Genomic DNA, 16,162 nt, shown 5'->3' with positions numbered 1-16,162 from the left:
GCTAAACAGGGCAATACCTTCTAGAAAATGCTTTTAGTTTTGTTACCTGAAATGGAGAAATCCCCTTTGTGACTGCCCTCCAAAATAATCAAAGATCCTTCCCAGAAACTGCTTAACTCTCTTTGTATTTATATCAATGAAAACATAAACAATGCTACAGTATATTCTATCCAAAATCCTTTTGTATGCTTCTGTCCAAATAGGCACACTGGTTTCAAAAACCAAAAAATAATGCTACAGTGTTCCTGCAAAATGGTACAGTAACCAATTTTTGAGAGTGCATTTTAGTATCCCTTTTCAGATAGTTCATGGTCCTCCATCCCTTTGTTTCCCTGATAAGTGAGTCACGTGAGAATAGCTATATATAGATTCACTGAATTCACCCAGAAAGTTGTAATAACCAGATGGAAGTAAGAAGTCTGCTCTTCATTCACTATCCTCATGTTCCCTGATCTTTAGATATATGTTAAACAATGGAACATAATCTCATGGAAAGAGACAATCTACACCCTATAGGATACAAGAAACCTCCCTTTTGTTTTGGTGATGGTCCTGGGGCTTGAACTCCGAGCTTGGGTACTGTCCCTAAGCTTTTTTCACTCACAGTTGGCACTGTATTACTTGAGCCACAGCTCCACTTCCAGCGTTTTTGGAGGTTAATTGGAGATAAGAGTTTCAAAACTTTCCTTCCTAAGCTGGCTTTGAATAATGATCGTCAGTTTTCAGCTTTCTGAGTAGCTAGGATATCAGGCCTGAGCCACCAATCCCCAGTTTATCTCTACTACTTTTAAAGAAATTCTTTTAACACAAGTCTAGAATTTTTCTCAGTAACTTTACAACTCTTACTGTCAACAAATCACTTAGTCATTTATGAACCTTTTCTGCTGCAACTTAAAGCCTGGCCTTTTGACTGAGTCCTTAAAGTGAATAGAGAATATCTGGTCACTGTCTTACAGCTGAGGGCCTTTTATTAACTTAGATTGCTCGCAGGTTACCATTATCCTCTTTTTTCCCCAAAATAAGCATTGTCTCTCTGTCCCTGTGGTATCCCATTGCCTTGTATTTAGTCTGTCTTCTCATTTGTTTCCTCTCACATGGGGGCACATACTTTCAATAAAGCTGGAGACACTGCTCTTAAATTTTTCTTAGTGGAAGAAAACACACCAACTCCTTCCTCTAACTCATCTCAATCCCAGTCCTCTTTTGTTCCCTCTAGAGCTTGTTGAACAACTTAAGGAAATAACACCTCTTTATTAAGGTCAACAGAGTACAGGAAAAAGAATTGGTGAGATAACAATAAAAACTAGAATTGGTTTGAAAGAGAATCACTGACATGTACGGCTGAGGAAACTGTGGCTATAATACTCCTTGTTCAGAACTTGACTCTGAACAACAAATTTATTGGCACTGGAAATTTATTGGCAAAGGAATGTGAACAGGCTTTTCTCTTCATGTCCATAGACAGTGTAGATTGTTTAGTTACCAAAACTCTTAGAAATACACCATACTCAGTGTTGAGACTTGCCTAGGAAATGAGAAGCCATGCAGCCCTATGATCCTAGTACATAGAGTCCTGCTACAGAGAAATGCCTTTGACCAATGTTACCTCTTGTGTCAAGCTTATTATTTAAACAGCCTACCCCTTGTTGCACACATAGCCCTGAAATTTTTACTACCTTGTCCTACATACTTCTCATAACATTTTCTTCCACCTATGCCACTTAAAAGTTTTTCCTCCTCTAGATATCTCCACAGTATATTGCTTCCAAGTTCTCCTGTTCCTAAAATCATCTCATGATGAAATCACTCAAAGAAATTTATTTTCCATTTGTTTCTTTGTGAACCTAAGATCTCACCTTTATCCTTGGTTTTCAATTGAACCTCATTCTAGGCCTTTTCCCTATTTCCTTCCTCTTTTTTTTGGTCTGGGAGAGGAAAATAAGCAAAATTAGCTTTATTGAGTTCGGTATTTGGTTAGTTAGTTCATTTACTTTCATCTCATCATCTTGAGTTGGAGACGTTTATAAGTAAATAGAGGTATAATAGCTAGAAAGCCAGAAAGTAAGTGAGAGCCATCAAATATCAAAATGGTCAACTCTAAATAATAGAGTTGGCATTCACAAAACTGGAGGACGTATGAAAAGAACCTCTAAATTTCTTTCTCCAAAGCTTGGCATTGGAAATATGGGAACTGAAATGAATTCTCTAAATTTCCTATGAGTTTCTCCCTTAACTCAAAATGCTGCTCACCCAACTCATATGTGCCTTATGCTTTTCCAACTTTGAATCTATAGCCTAATATTCACTATGGCTGGACAGGTAAACTATGTCCCCTATCATCAGGGATCAATTAGTTAACTACAAATCCAGTTGCACAACCTCAACTAGTTAGAACCTACACCTTGCCTGTCACTCTGGCAAGGTGTAGGTAAGCCCTATCAACCATACACTAACTGGTAAGGCATGTCCCACACCCTTACCTCCTAACTTCTGTTCTGCTACTGTTGCTCAATAAGCACTCTAATCTCTTGGCCTCAGTTGGGAATAACATATAACACAGTTGACCAGCTCTATTGACTGGATTCAGTCAATATGAGAAAAAGATAGACTGAATGCTTCTCCAACTAGGATTTAGGACCTAGGTACAACTAGAGTGTTTAATCAACTGGGATCCCTGACTGCTCTGCATCAGAACCACCTAAGATGCTTGTCTAAAATATAGGCTCGCCTTCTACCCAAATTTATTGAATTCACATTTATACTAATTTGCATATTTTAATTCCTCCACTGATTCAGATGGGAACATACAACTAAGAAACACTGTTTTAGTGGAATGGAGTCCAAATATTGGTATCAAACCTGATACAAAATTCCTGAGGTCTGAGTCTTACAGGTGATACATTTTGGTTTCTTTTATGTAATGGAGATGACTGTGTACAAAGTTGAACTGAAATAACACTTGTGCTATATTTAACACCAGGGTAGACATCAATTCATCCTCTTTCTATTAAAGAAGGCTTAGAGGTCTTCTTTTTAATATAAGTAATAGAAAATACTTGAAGTCACCCAAGAAGTACAACACCACTGAATCCTTTCACCTTACAATCACTAACAGTGATGTCTCTTTATTCCTATGTTTCTTTAAGCTTTTAGTTTCCCACCACAAAATGAAAGCACTTGACAGACTCTTCTTTGCAAGAATGGGTTTATAGTTTACATATTTCAGGTCTTTCTGGAAATCATCCTGCCTGACACATAGTAGGAACTCATAAATACTAAATAAATGCCATCTTTTATTTCCATCCCTACTGTCTTCAGCCTCAACATCTGCATTTTAGTTTAATTCTGTCACCATTTTCAGCCCTGTAACTCCAATTTTGGCGAGTCTATGAAATCGACCTACCACATTGGAAACTAGATCCATTTTTACTCTTATGAACAAGTTAGAGAAAAATCCCTCCTTCTACTCCCAGAGAATTACACACTTCCTCTTCTCAAGTTACCAAGTCTTCTGGGGAAAGCAGCTAGCCCTTAACCCTTAGGTCCTCCAACCTTGTCAATATGAAATAGAAATCCAGCTCTTAATTCCTCTTAGCCTATCTACAAAAAAACAGTCTATGAGCAAGTAAAAACACATCAGGCTGCCCTTGGGAAGAAAACAGCGTGTCTGAGCTTTGACATGAAAGGACAGGAAGCCTGAGAAAGGAACAGGGAAGAAGGACTGAGCAAGGAGAGAGCAGAGCAGTTTCTTATTCAGCTGCTTCAATTGCGTTTGGCCAAAGTTGTATATTTACCTTCTGACCACGTAGATTGAGTGACTTGTTCCCTCTCTTCAGATTTAGCACTGAGAAACGACTTCTCCTCACAGCTTGTCAGACAGGGATGGGAATCCCAGCTGCTCTTTGCAATGATGCCTGAAAACCTTGCTTTACCTTTGGGAGAGAGGGGCGGAGTCCTATCTAATGGGAATTAACTCCAGCCCTGCTGGAAGCTTCATACTCAGCCTCAGACATGCAGGCACTTGAAGCAGAAACCAGCTTAGCAGGCACAGACTTTCCCATTTCCAACCTAGCAGCTGCCAACTGCCAAGTCAGCTGTGTATGTGTGTGTGTGTGAGAGAGAGAGAGAGAGAGACAGACAGACAGACAGACAGAGACAGAGAGAGACAGAGACAGAGAGACAGACAGAGACAGAGAGAGAACTCTGAACTGCATATCTGTCTTATTGTCTCACTTGAATCCCAAATACTAACTAAGAAACAGCTTCTCCCTAACTTTCCTTCAAAGCTGCAAATAATCGGTGCCATGGAGATATTAGGTAGCAGATTTATGGCTGGAAACACTTAAATGAATTAGAGAGGATAATCCCTTTTTTTCAAAGTGATTTCCACTGACTTATAAGGATGATGCTCCAATAGAGAAATCTTTAGCTCCGAGATGTAATGAATTTACATTTAAAATAAACTATTGAAATCCAGCATGATCATACCTATTGTAATCCCAGACTTGGGAGCCTGAAGCAGGAGGGTTGCTAGTTCAAGAACAGTGTGGGTTTATAACAAGGCCTTGTTCCCAATAATTAAAAAAATAAGAAAGTATGTATGAGAGAGAGCAAAAAGGAAGAAGAGAAAAAGGAGTAGGAGGAGGAGGAAAAGGGAGGAAAGAAGGGAAAGAGAAAAGTGGGGAGGGAAGGGGGGAAATAATTGAAATCACATTGAAAGGGCTAAATGACACATTTTAAAAACAAAGGCAGTTCTTTATAAAATCAGCATCTAACATACCACAAAACACCAGTAACTGCTTTACTGCTTGGGAGAAAGAAATTTAAAAGTCAAAAAATGAATGGGAGCTTTGCCTGATTCTGTACTCCACCCAGATATAACTATTCAATCTATAAATATTCTGGTATTCTGTATTTGTTTGGGGGGACTTATCTCCTTCTAAGTTTTTTGCACAGGTGCCTTATTTTTCCCCTCCCAGATGCCTTGTGAGCAGTGAACATGGTTGAACAAATCAAACTTCATTGGAAAGAGGAATAGTGTCCAACTTAATAGCGTATAGCTTAATTTAACAGAGCATTACTGAAATGTTCATAATTATCTATGCTTCTAAAATGGCCCAATTTTCTTCCCAGAATCTTATAAAAGTTGTGAAGCTTGTTTTGTTACAATTTTATGACAATAATTCAAAATATGAACAAATGAACTAATACTTTAGTGCATTCATTGGGTCTCAGTATTTAATGAAGCCACTAAAGGTTTGTCTGCCTGCTGTGGATAAGACTTATGTCCTGTCTTTTATCATTTATATTCACATTGTAGATTGTTTATCCAGCTATTTCCCATCAGCAGTTTTTAAACATTGTTTTCTTCCCCAACATACTTGTAAACCACATTCCAATCAGTAATAATAGCTTACTGAAGCAATTTCTGGGGGAGGGAATGATGACATTTTAGAGGGAATGTCAGACTTTTGGCAGTGAAAACTCTCCAGATAATTTTAATAATCTTCTTCTTGTCATCTCTTTAGGAATCACTGCTTCAGATGCAGGGTTATAGAAAGAGACATGAAAAACAAATCAATATTGGCATATGAGAAGTAGTTGATTCTACTTAATGCTTATTGCTTGGCAGCCACACCTGCCATGTGAGGAACCTATCTAAGAAGGCTACATTTTATTTCCCTCACTTTAACCTCTTTTCCCTGTGGTTCTAGGTCTCTTAAGTGCAATTACATAGACCATTTAGGTACATACTGAATAATCAAAATCTTGAGGTGGAAATGGGGAAAGATGGCAAATTAAAGCTTTCTCTGTCAATAATACAGATTGGGGGATGGAGTTTATTTCTTATTTCTAATTTAATAGTTAATAGTTTTCTTAGAAAAAATGCCTTGGGCTGGGAAGGTGGCTCAGTGGTAGAGCGCTTGCCTTGCATGCATGAGGCCCTGGGTTCTATTCCTCAGCACCACATAAGCAAAAAGAAAAAAGCCGGAAGTGGCGCTGTGGCTCAAGTGGTAGAGCGCTAGCCTTGAGCTGAAGAGCTGAGGGACAGCGCCCAGGCCCAGAGTTCAAGCCCCACGACCAGACCAAAAAAAAAAAACAGCAACCTAAAACCTAATCCAGTAGACAGAAACAAATAATTAAAATTAAATCAAAATTAAATGAATTAGATCAAAAAAATAAAACAGAATCAACAAAACAATTAACAAAAATTAACAAAATTGACAGACCCTTAGTAAATCTTATCAGAAAAAGGTGAGAACACACCCAAATAAACAAACTCAGAGATGAGAATGGAAATATCACCCCACAAACAACCAAGATTCAGAAGATTATAAGGGAGTACTTCTTAAACCTTTAGGATAATAAGTTTGAGAATCTGGAAGAAATGGATGATTTTCTAGCAAATATCGACATGCCAAAACCAATTTAACAGACCCATATCAAACATTGAAATCAAAACAGCAATAAGAGACCTCCCACCAAAGAAAAGCCTAGGACTGGATGGATTTACAGTGGAATTCTACAAGGCCTTCAAAGCAGAACTGACACCAGTATTCCTCCAAATCATCAATGAAATTTAAAGTGAAAGTTCACTACCAAACTCTATGAATCCATCATAACCCTCATTCCAGAACCAGGTGGAGACTCAATAAAGAAGAACTATTGACATATTTCTTTGAGGAACATCAATGCAAATCTTCTCCACAAAATTTTGGCCAATTGACTTCAGCAACTCATCAAAAGAAACATAATCCACCACGATCAAACAGGATTCATTTCAGGGATGCAAAGCTGGTTCAACATACACAAATCAATTAATATAATTCATCACATCAACAAGAGCAAGCATAAGAATCACATGTTTATATTAATAGATGCAGAAAAAACTTTTGACAAGATCCAACACCCCTTTATGACAAAGGCTCTGGAAAAACTAGGACTCCATGGAACATTCCTCAATATAATAAAGGTTGTGTATGACAAACCTACAGCCAGCATTATACTTAACGGAGAAAAGATAATGCCAATTCCTCTAAACTCAGGAGCAAGACAAGGATTGGACAAGGATGTCCAATATCTCCACTTCTCTTCAATTTAGTATTAGAATGCCTAGCTATAACAATAAGAAATGATGCAAACATAAAAGGGGCCCAAATAGGGAAAGATGAAGTAAAACTCTCCCTCTTTGGGGATGACATGATCTTATATTTAAGGAACCCCATGGACTCCGCTCCCAAATTACTCAAGGTGATTCAAAACTTTGGCAAAGTAGCAAGGTATAAAATTAACCCTCAAAAATCAATGGCTTTTCTGTATGGGAAAAATGAAAAGAGCGCTGCTGAAATCAGGAAAGCAACTCCTTTTGTAATAGGCACACAAAAAATAAAATACCTAGGAGATAACTAAAGAAATGAAGGACCTCTATGATGAAAACTTTAAAAACCTGAAAAAGGAAATCAAACCAGAACTTAGGAAGTGGAAAAACCTCCCATGCTCCTGGATTGGGAGGATTAACATCATGAAAATGGCAATACTGCCAAAAGCTATCTACAAATTCATTGTGATATCTATCAATATTCCAACTTCATTCTTCAATAAAATAGAAGACGCAACCCAAAAATTGATATGGAACAATAAAAGACCCTGAATAGCAAAAACAATCCTTAGCAGAAAGAACATTCATGGAGGAATACCAATACCAACTTTCAAACTCTACTACAAAGCCATAGTAATGAAAATATCTTGGTACTGGCAGAAGAACAAACCTGACAACCAATGGAATAGAACTGAAGTCCCAGAAATGAACTCACAGACCTATAGCCACCTAATCTTCCACAGGGGAGCAAAAAAATATAGAATGGAAGAAAGACCGCCTCTTCAGTAAATGGTGCTGGCAAAATTTGTTAAACAGCTGTAGAAAACTAAAGATAGATCCTTATATATCACCCTACACAAGAGCCAACTCCAAATGGATAAAAGACTTCCAAATCAAAGAAAACACCCTGAAAACATTATAGGAAGGAATATTAGAGGCTCTAGGGCTCCTTGGCACAGGCCGAAATTTTCTTAATGAAGACCCAGAAACACAACAAATCAAAGAAGGTTTGGACAAATGGGATTGCATGAAACTGCAGAGCTTCTGCATGGCAAAGGACATAGCCAACAAGATCAATAGGAAGCCTACAGATTGGGAGAAAACTTTCACTAGCCATACAAGGGACAATGGTCTCATACTTAGAACCCAGAATATTAAATCCCTCAACAACAAATCCTCAAAAAGCAACTGCCCAATAAATAAGTGGGCTAAATACTTAAAGAGAAACTTCTCTGAAGTGGAAATAAGAATGACCAATAGACACAAGAAGAAATGCTCAACTACTCTAGCCTCAAAAGAAATGCAAATCAATACAAGACTGAGATTGCACACCAACCCAGTTAGAATGGCTATCATCAAGAAATCTAATAACAATAGATGCTGGAGGGGATGTGGCAAAAAGGAACCCTAATGCATTTTTAGTGGGAGTGTAAACTTGTTCAACCACTTTGGAAAGCAGTATTGAGGTTCTTCAAAAGACTCCACATAGAGCTCCCTTATGACCCAGCAATCCTACTTTTGGGCATTTACCCAAATGATCACAAACAAGACCGTACTAAAGCTACCAGCACAACTATGTTTATTGTAGTATTATTTACCATTGCTAAGATATGGAACCAACCCAGATACCCCTCAGTAGATGAATGGATCAAGAAAATGTGATATATACATATATATATATATATATATATATACATATATATATAATGCAATTTTATGCCTCCATCAGAAAGAATGGCATTGCCCCATTTGTTAGGAAATGGAAAGACTTGGAAAAATTATATTAAGTGAGATAAGCCAGGCCCAAAGAAACATAGGTCCCATGGTTTCCCTTATTTGCAATAACTAGTATATGTATGAGTCAAGCAGAAAAGGTCAAAAGGTATATACATATGACCATATTAGATGATGTTAAGTGAATTGAACCCCAAGATAGCAACGCAGTTGATTTTTTCTTTCTTGCTATTTTTTATTTTTTAACATTTTTTATTGTGATTATGTGATTTCATAATTTTCACAAATTTCACAGCATTGTGGAATAAAGATACTTAGTTCAAGTCACAAACACACTCTAACCTTGGGGCAAATTGTCTATATTGTGTTTTATAAAGTTTATGAGTTCTATGAGCTTTGACAATACAGTTGTTTCTTCCACATCGGGTGATATTTACATTTCTTTCCTTTTGCTTAGTATAAGCTGTTCCCTCTTTCCCACTCATTCCCTCACTCCCATTGCTGCTATTGAGTTGCTTAGTTCGTTTTGATCAATGTCCAGTGCAGCTGATAAGTCCTGCTGTCGTATATTTTCCCCTGTTTCCCTCTGTTTTGGTGTCCTCCTCCTACTTTCCTTCTAATGTGCACATATATACCATATATGTGGTTAGTAGTATGGGATCATTTTCTTGCTATTTTTAATGTATTTATAATGTAATATGTGATTTTTTTTGTTTCTTTGGTACGTTCTTCCCCCACAGTATAATCCGTTTCCACTGTATTTGATTCTGGTGCCCTGCATCTCATATATACATTTTTCTAATTTGGGGAGGGGAAAGGAATTTAAAAAATGCTTAAATAATGATACAGGTTGATCTATTGTAACAATGACATGTATAAGACACTTGGTTGAAAAAGAACTTTACAACTTCAGTGGGGGGTGGGGAGGGAGGAGTTTGGGAAGTGGGGAGGGAAGGGATAGTAGGGGAAAAACAAAGGAGGAGGTAACAATGCTCATTGGGAAATGTACTCATTACCTTACTCATGTAACTGTAACCCCTCTGTACAGTAGTTTTACAATAAAAAACAAACAAACAAAAAAGAAATCCTGACAAATTACAAACTGAAAGTAGGGCAATAAAAATAGGGTAGAAAACTTACATGGAATAACATATGACAAACCAGACATGATAAACAAAAACACTGAAACAATGATCAATACCAAGACATCACTGCAGGAGATTTCAAACATAAAGATCAATATGAACACAAAGAGACAGAAAAAAGACCCTACCAGATGAGCATATAAACAACGGAAAGAACAGAATAAACACAATCTCAAAATGGGGTTAACATGACAGGCTCCTATATACATTAAAATTTTAACACTCAATAATAATGGTCTCAATTCTCCAATCAAAAGACAGAGATTGACTAGTTGGATCAAAAGGCGAGGCAAACCATATGCTGTCTGTCAGTGATATCTAACAGATTCATCTTGAATGAATAACTATGAGAGGCTTCTTCTAATATGATATAAATCTAATAAGCCATAAGATGAGAAGCAGGAAAGAGTTGGAATCTTAGCAAAGATCCCAAATTAAAAAGTGAGAAAGACATGTGAGAACCTGAAAAGCTGATAAGACTTGAACTGGGCGAAAGAGAGGGTGGTACCAGTGGAAAAATAGCTGCATAAGAGTATCCATCAACTTGTATATTTATCTCAGAGTTTCTCACATAAGAATTACTGTTCACATATTTAGTTCGTATTAAATCATGTAAACCACACCTTGATCATTTGAGTCATTATCATTTCCAGGCTTTGACACTGTGCCAGGCTTTGACAGTTGAGCTGGCTTTTAAATCCCCTCTAGCACAGAAGAAAGGATTCCACTGAATACTTAAAAAATACTAGGTAATGTATGTCTGGAAAATACCTTTTTGTGAATTATAGAAATTTGTAATATTGGCCTTACCAGGCTCTAGCTTTTCTCAAAGTTTAGTTTTCTTTTTCTCTCTGTGGTAATCTTGCACTTACAAGTTTCCCATTGCCATTCTATAGCTACAGTACCCCAAAACTGAACTCATTATTGAGCATGGGAGAGTATACTGTTATGCTCCAGGTAAGTAAGGTTTGAATAGAGTTCTATTTCTAAAGCAGTCTCCTTAAGTGATGGTCCAGAGCTCAAGGATCAAATGGATTCCCAACTCTGAGTTTTATAAAATTCTATGAAATTAGAGAAGCAGTATTCCAAAACCCAGAAGTCAGTAGTCTTGCCTCTGTCTGCTGGAGCAAAATATTTGACAGCCCTCACACACTTAAACTAATCTGTAGTCATCTTGTTGGCTGTTATAACATTACCTTCTTGCCTTTACTAAATGATGTATTAAGTCAGGCTGCTCCAAAACTCTGGGACATCCTGCCACATGACACTAAAAGAGCTGGGAAATGATGGTCCCTTTCATTTCAGTTTATCTTAGAAAAGTAAGAGAAGATAATCTGCTTATCTTTCAAAAATAAGATATAACCCTCAGAAAACTCAAAAGACTTTTCCTCTATGATGATAAAATAGGGCTAGTGCTGGCTACTGGAGATATAAACCAGACAAGTTGTCAACAAAATGCCATGAAGTAACAGCTGCCACATGCAAAGACCACACAATAAAAAACCTTATTCAGGCTGGGAATATGCCTTAGTGGTAGAGTGTTTGCCTCTCATGCATGAAGCCCTGGGTTCTATTCTTCAGTACCACATAAAGAGAAAAATCCAGAAGTGTCACCGTGGCTCAAGTGGTAGAATGGTAGCTAACCTTGAGCTAAAGAAGCTGAGGGACAGTGCCCAGGCCCTGAGTTCAAGCTCCAGGACTGGCAAAAAGCCCTATTCGATAAGCCTCAGCTTTGTACTCTAGGTAAGTATTTGGATGCTAGGTTAAAATCACTGCAAGACTCATGTGGGCAATTTTCTAGTGACTTGCACTATAAACTATCTTCTTCTTGTTGTTGTTGTTTTTGTTTTGGCAGCCATGAGCAAAATAACTGGCAACCAAAAAAACATTCTCTTCTACCTGTGATATGATTCTGCATCTTGGGGACATCACAGGTACATTGGTGATTCTAAAATGCCTTATATCTAAAAAGCCTTTCCAGGAGGCTGGCATCATCAATATTCACTAGGAAGGATAGGCATTATTGACTAATAAGACTTACCTTTTCCATTCACACAGAGTGAGACCAAAAGGAGAGTACTCTTAGAGAAGGAACACAAAAGCTCAATGCCTATGTGCCTCTGATCATGTAAAATAATATTTAGTTAAATGAACTCCAGGAAATGAAAACAAAAGATTTTTCTTTGTTGTTGTTTTCATTTTCTTACCATTTTTATTGTTTGTTTATCTGTCTTTGGGAGAGTAAGGGGGAGCATAGAAATTGTGACACAAAGGGTAAACCAATGCAGCAGTGATACTCACTAGATACTATGTTGAAAATGTATATACAACTATACAACTTGGTTGGGGGAGTAAGTTAGGAGTGACATTGTATAGCTGTCACATTATGTAACTGTAACTCCTGTACATCACCTTTATAATAACAATAAAAGGATTAAGTATTCAATGATAAAAAATACTTTTTCATGAGAAACTATCTCTTAAATTGTAATAATAAAATGAAATTCCTACTTTCTGTTATTGTTATTGTAAAGATGATGTAGAGAGGGGTTGTAGTTACATAAGTCAGGTAATGAGTACATTTTTTAAGTCACCTCTTCCCTCACTGTCTCCCAGTTTTTCTGTCAACTCCCAACCACAAGTTGTACAGTTCATTTTCAACATAGTGTCTAGTGACTATCACTGTTGCATTTGTTCACCTCTTGTCCCATTTCTTTGACTTCCCTTACTCTCCCCCAAGCAGATGAACTTACATACAGACAAAAGGTACAGAAAACAAAAACAATGACAAAGGAGAAAATAAAACAATAACAAAAAAACTTCTTGTTTCCATTTCTTGGAATTATTTTCAATAAGCATCATTTTATATGAGCATATGCACATAGCTATTGAGCCTTTGTGACCCTTTCCTATGAATATTTTGCTTTGGTCTCACTATGTAATGTCTAGAGTCCTGTATAAACTATCATGTGAAAATGTATTTTTTGTCTTTTACCACCCAATAAGAGGAAAAGAGGGAACAGCTTATGCTAAGCAAAAGGAAAGAGATGTACATACCACCTGGTGTGGAAGAAATAGTTGTATTGTCAAAACTCATAGAATTCACAAACTTTATAGACTACCATAATGACAAATTCCCTTGTGAAGGTTAGAATGTGTGACTTTAACTAAGTATCACTATGTCACAATACTGTGAAATTTATGTAATCACTTAATCACAATAAAAATATAACAAAGTCAGTAACTGGGTTTAATTTAGCTATAAGTTACCAAGTATCTTTAGAACATTTCAGATGAGATGTTTAACCTAAGAATATCATCACATGTGTCTAAACCTCAAAGGAAAGTTCTAAGGTAAAAGTTCATATGTGATAGATCCTAACAGCAAGAAAGATGGTATATCCCACATGTTTGTCAAATATGGTGGCTAAGGACATCAGCAACCATGAGAAATACTCACATTTAAGGGATGAGAAAAGAGACAAGGACTTGTGAAGGAGACAAAAATTGGTCAGTCTTCTTTGTAATATTTCCCTCACACCACAGCTTCTTAAAGACAAGAGCTGGTCAGGAAGAACTGGATCAGGAAGGATGAGGGGGGTAGTGGTTGGAGGGGAGCAGAGTGATTAAAAAGCCATTTTAAGTGCTTTATCGACCAACCATTGTCCGGAGGTTACCAAGGATGAGCTATAAGAAACCAATCTCACTCTGAAGTGCAACTATATTTCTAATTTGCTTAATGAAACATTTTCATTTTTAATGAGTTCTAAATGGTCACTCAGTAGCTTACAATTACTGTGTTTGGTAAAGGCCATTAATCGGATACCACCTAGGTTTCTTTCTTGAATTTAAACAAATTTCAAAGAATGACAGGACAGCTGGGATCAAGTTCAAGCACCTTGGATTTGGCCTTGAGTAACTCCAAGCCACGTGTCTCTTTGATCTTTCTGCTTCGCTTTTGTGGGATACCGCAAGCTAAATTAATGCTGCGGGAATTGCTCTACAAATCAAAGAAACTCCTGCTTGACCTTGAACAGTCACTTCCACCTTTCCCACAGCTTAATTTTCTTATGTAGGGAAAACCTTTAACATTAAAAAATTCTCATATACTGTGAAAAGAGATTATCTCCTAATTGCAAAATAATGTGGTGGACATTGTTATGACTATTATTACTCTTAGAAGACTACTGTATTCATTCCAGAATGATTTGTTGAACAGCTATTATGTGTCAGACACTGGAGGTACAGTGGTGATAGGACAGACAAAGCCACTGCTGCCACAGATCTCACACTCCAATACAGAAGAGATAATAAAACAAATGCAAAATTAACAATAGACAAAACATACGTGGTCTTAAAATAAGATATTAAATTGAGAATAGGGGGAGTTTCGATTAGCTGAAATATTTAAGATGGACTCGGAAGTGATATTTGATATGAGACCTAAAAAGAAAAGAAGGAACAAGCAATTCAAAGAACTGAGGTAAGAAAACTCCAGACAGGAAAAAGCAAATGTAGAGGCAATGGATTATAAAGGTGATCAGCATGTTTAAAGAAAAATAAGCAGTTTCAAATCAACTGAATGCAGTGAAAACAAAATGAAGTTTGACCCCTACTTCACCTCATACCATATACAAAAACTAATTAATGGATCAAAGACCTAACTATAAGAGCTGAAACCATAAAATTCATAGGCTAAATAGCCACAATCTTCATAACTTTGAATTAGGTAATGTGTTTTAAATATAACACCAAAAGCACAAGCAGCAAAATAAAACAAAGATAAGTTGAACTCCCACAAAATTAAGAACATTGGTACATCAAAGAACACTATCAAGACAGTGAAAAGATAATACACAAAATGAAGAAAATATTTGCAGTTAATATAATAAGGACCTAATATCTAGAATATATAAACAACAAAAAGACAGTCCAATTTTAAAATGAGCAAATGACTTGAGCAGATGTTTCTCCAAGAAGACCTGTAGAAGACCCAATAAGCATGTGGAAAACCTTAAAAATTAATAGTAATTTGGGACATCACAATAAGATGCCAAGACAGCTTTCCATCACTGGAATAAAATACCTGACACGGACCAATTTAAATGAGGAAAGGCTTATTTGGGCTCATGGTGTCTGTCTGTTGTATTCTTAAGGCACAGAAATTAAACATAGGAAAAGCATAACAGACCAGAGCTGTTAACCAAGGCCAGCCACCCAGAAACAAAGGGAGGTAAAGAATTAGGACAAGGTGGCTTGTTCAAGGACATATCATCAGTGACCTACATCCTTGAAATAGGCCCTACCTTCTAAGTTTTCCTCCTCCTCCTCCTAATAGTACGAACATGTAGAAACCAAGCTTTTAACACAAAGCCCTTTAAGAGACATTAAATTTCCAAACCAAAATAATAACAACAAGGACACCAGGAATGACAACAGGAAAAATATTAGTGTTGGAGACAGAAAAAAATTAAACCCATGTTCTTAGGTATAAAAATCATGTAGCCCCTATGGAATAAAGTTTAACAATTCCTGGGGAAAAAAAGTAAACATTGCAGGGTTCTGGTGGCTTACGCCTGTAATCCTAGCTACCCAGGAGGCTAAGATCTGAGCATTGCGGTTCAAAGCCAGCCCTGGCAGAAAAGTCTTTGTGACTCTTATCTCCAAGAAACAGAAGTGGTGCTGTGGCTCAAGTGGTAGGGCATGCACCATGAGCTGAAGAGCTCATGGACAGCACCCAGGTCCAGATTTCAAGCCCCACGACTAAAATAAAGTTAAACATTCAGTTGTCATATGAACCACTGTTCTACCTGTAGGAAACTAACCTCTGTAATAGAATATTTTCCTTTGAAAACTTTCATTTATTAATTGTAAAGGTGATGTACAAAGGGGTTAGTTACAGTTACATATGTAAGGTAATGAGTACATTATTTTCAGTGTTCCCCCCTCCCTCATTTTCTCCTGCTTTTCCTAACTCTTCCCTCTTTCTTCCCTACTCCCCTCCCCCCAAATTGTAAAGTTCATTTCCAGCATAGTGTCTAGTGAGTATTGTTGTTGCATTGGTTCTTCCTTTGTCCCACCATTTCTGAGTCCTCTTCCCTTTCCCAAATCAGATAAAATTATAAACAAGACAAAGGTTACCAAAATCAAAGGAAAACTTTAAATGTTCATAGGATCTCTTTTC

The sequence above is a fragment of the Dipodomys merriami genome, unplaced genomic scaffold (assembly GCF_024711535.1).
Source record: "Dipodomys merriami isolate MVZ:Mamm:240054 unplaced genomic scaffold, mDipMer1.0.p SCAF_3, whole genome shotgun sequence".
NCBI classification, from domain to species: domain Eukaryota; kingdom Metazoa; phylum Chordata; class Mammalia; order Rodentia; family Heteromyidae; genus Dipodomys; species Dipodomys merriami.
This window is presented reverse-complemented; position numbering follows the sequence as displayed.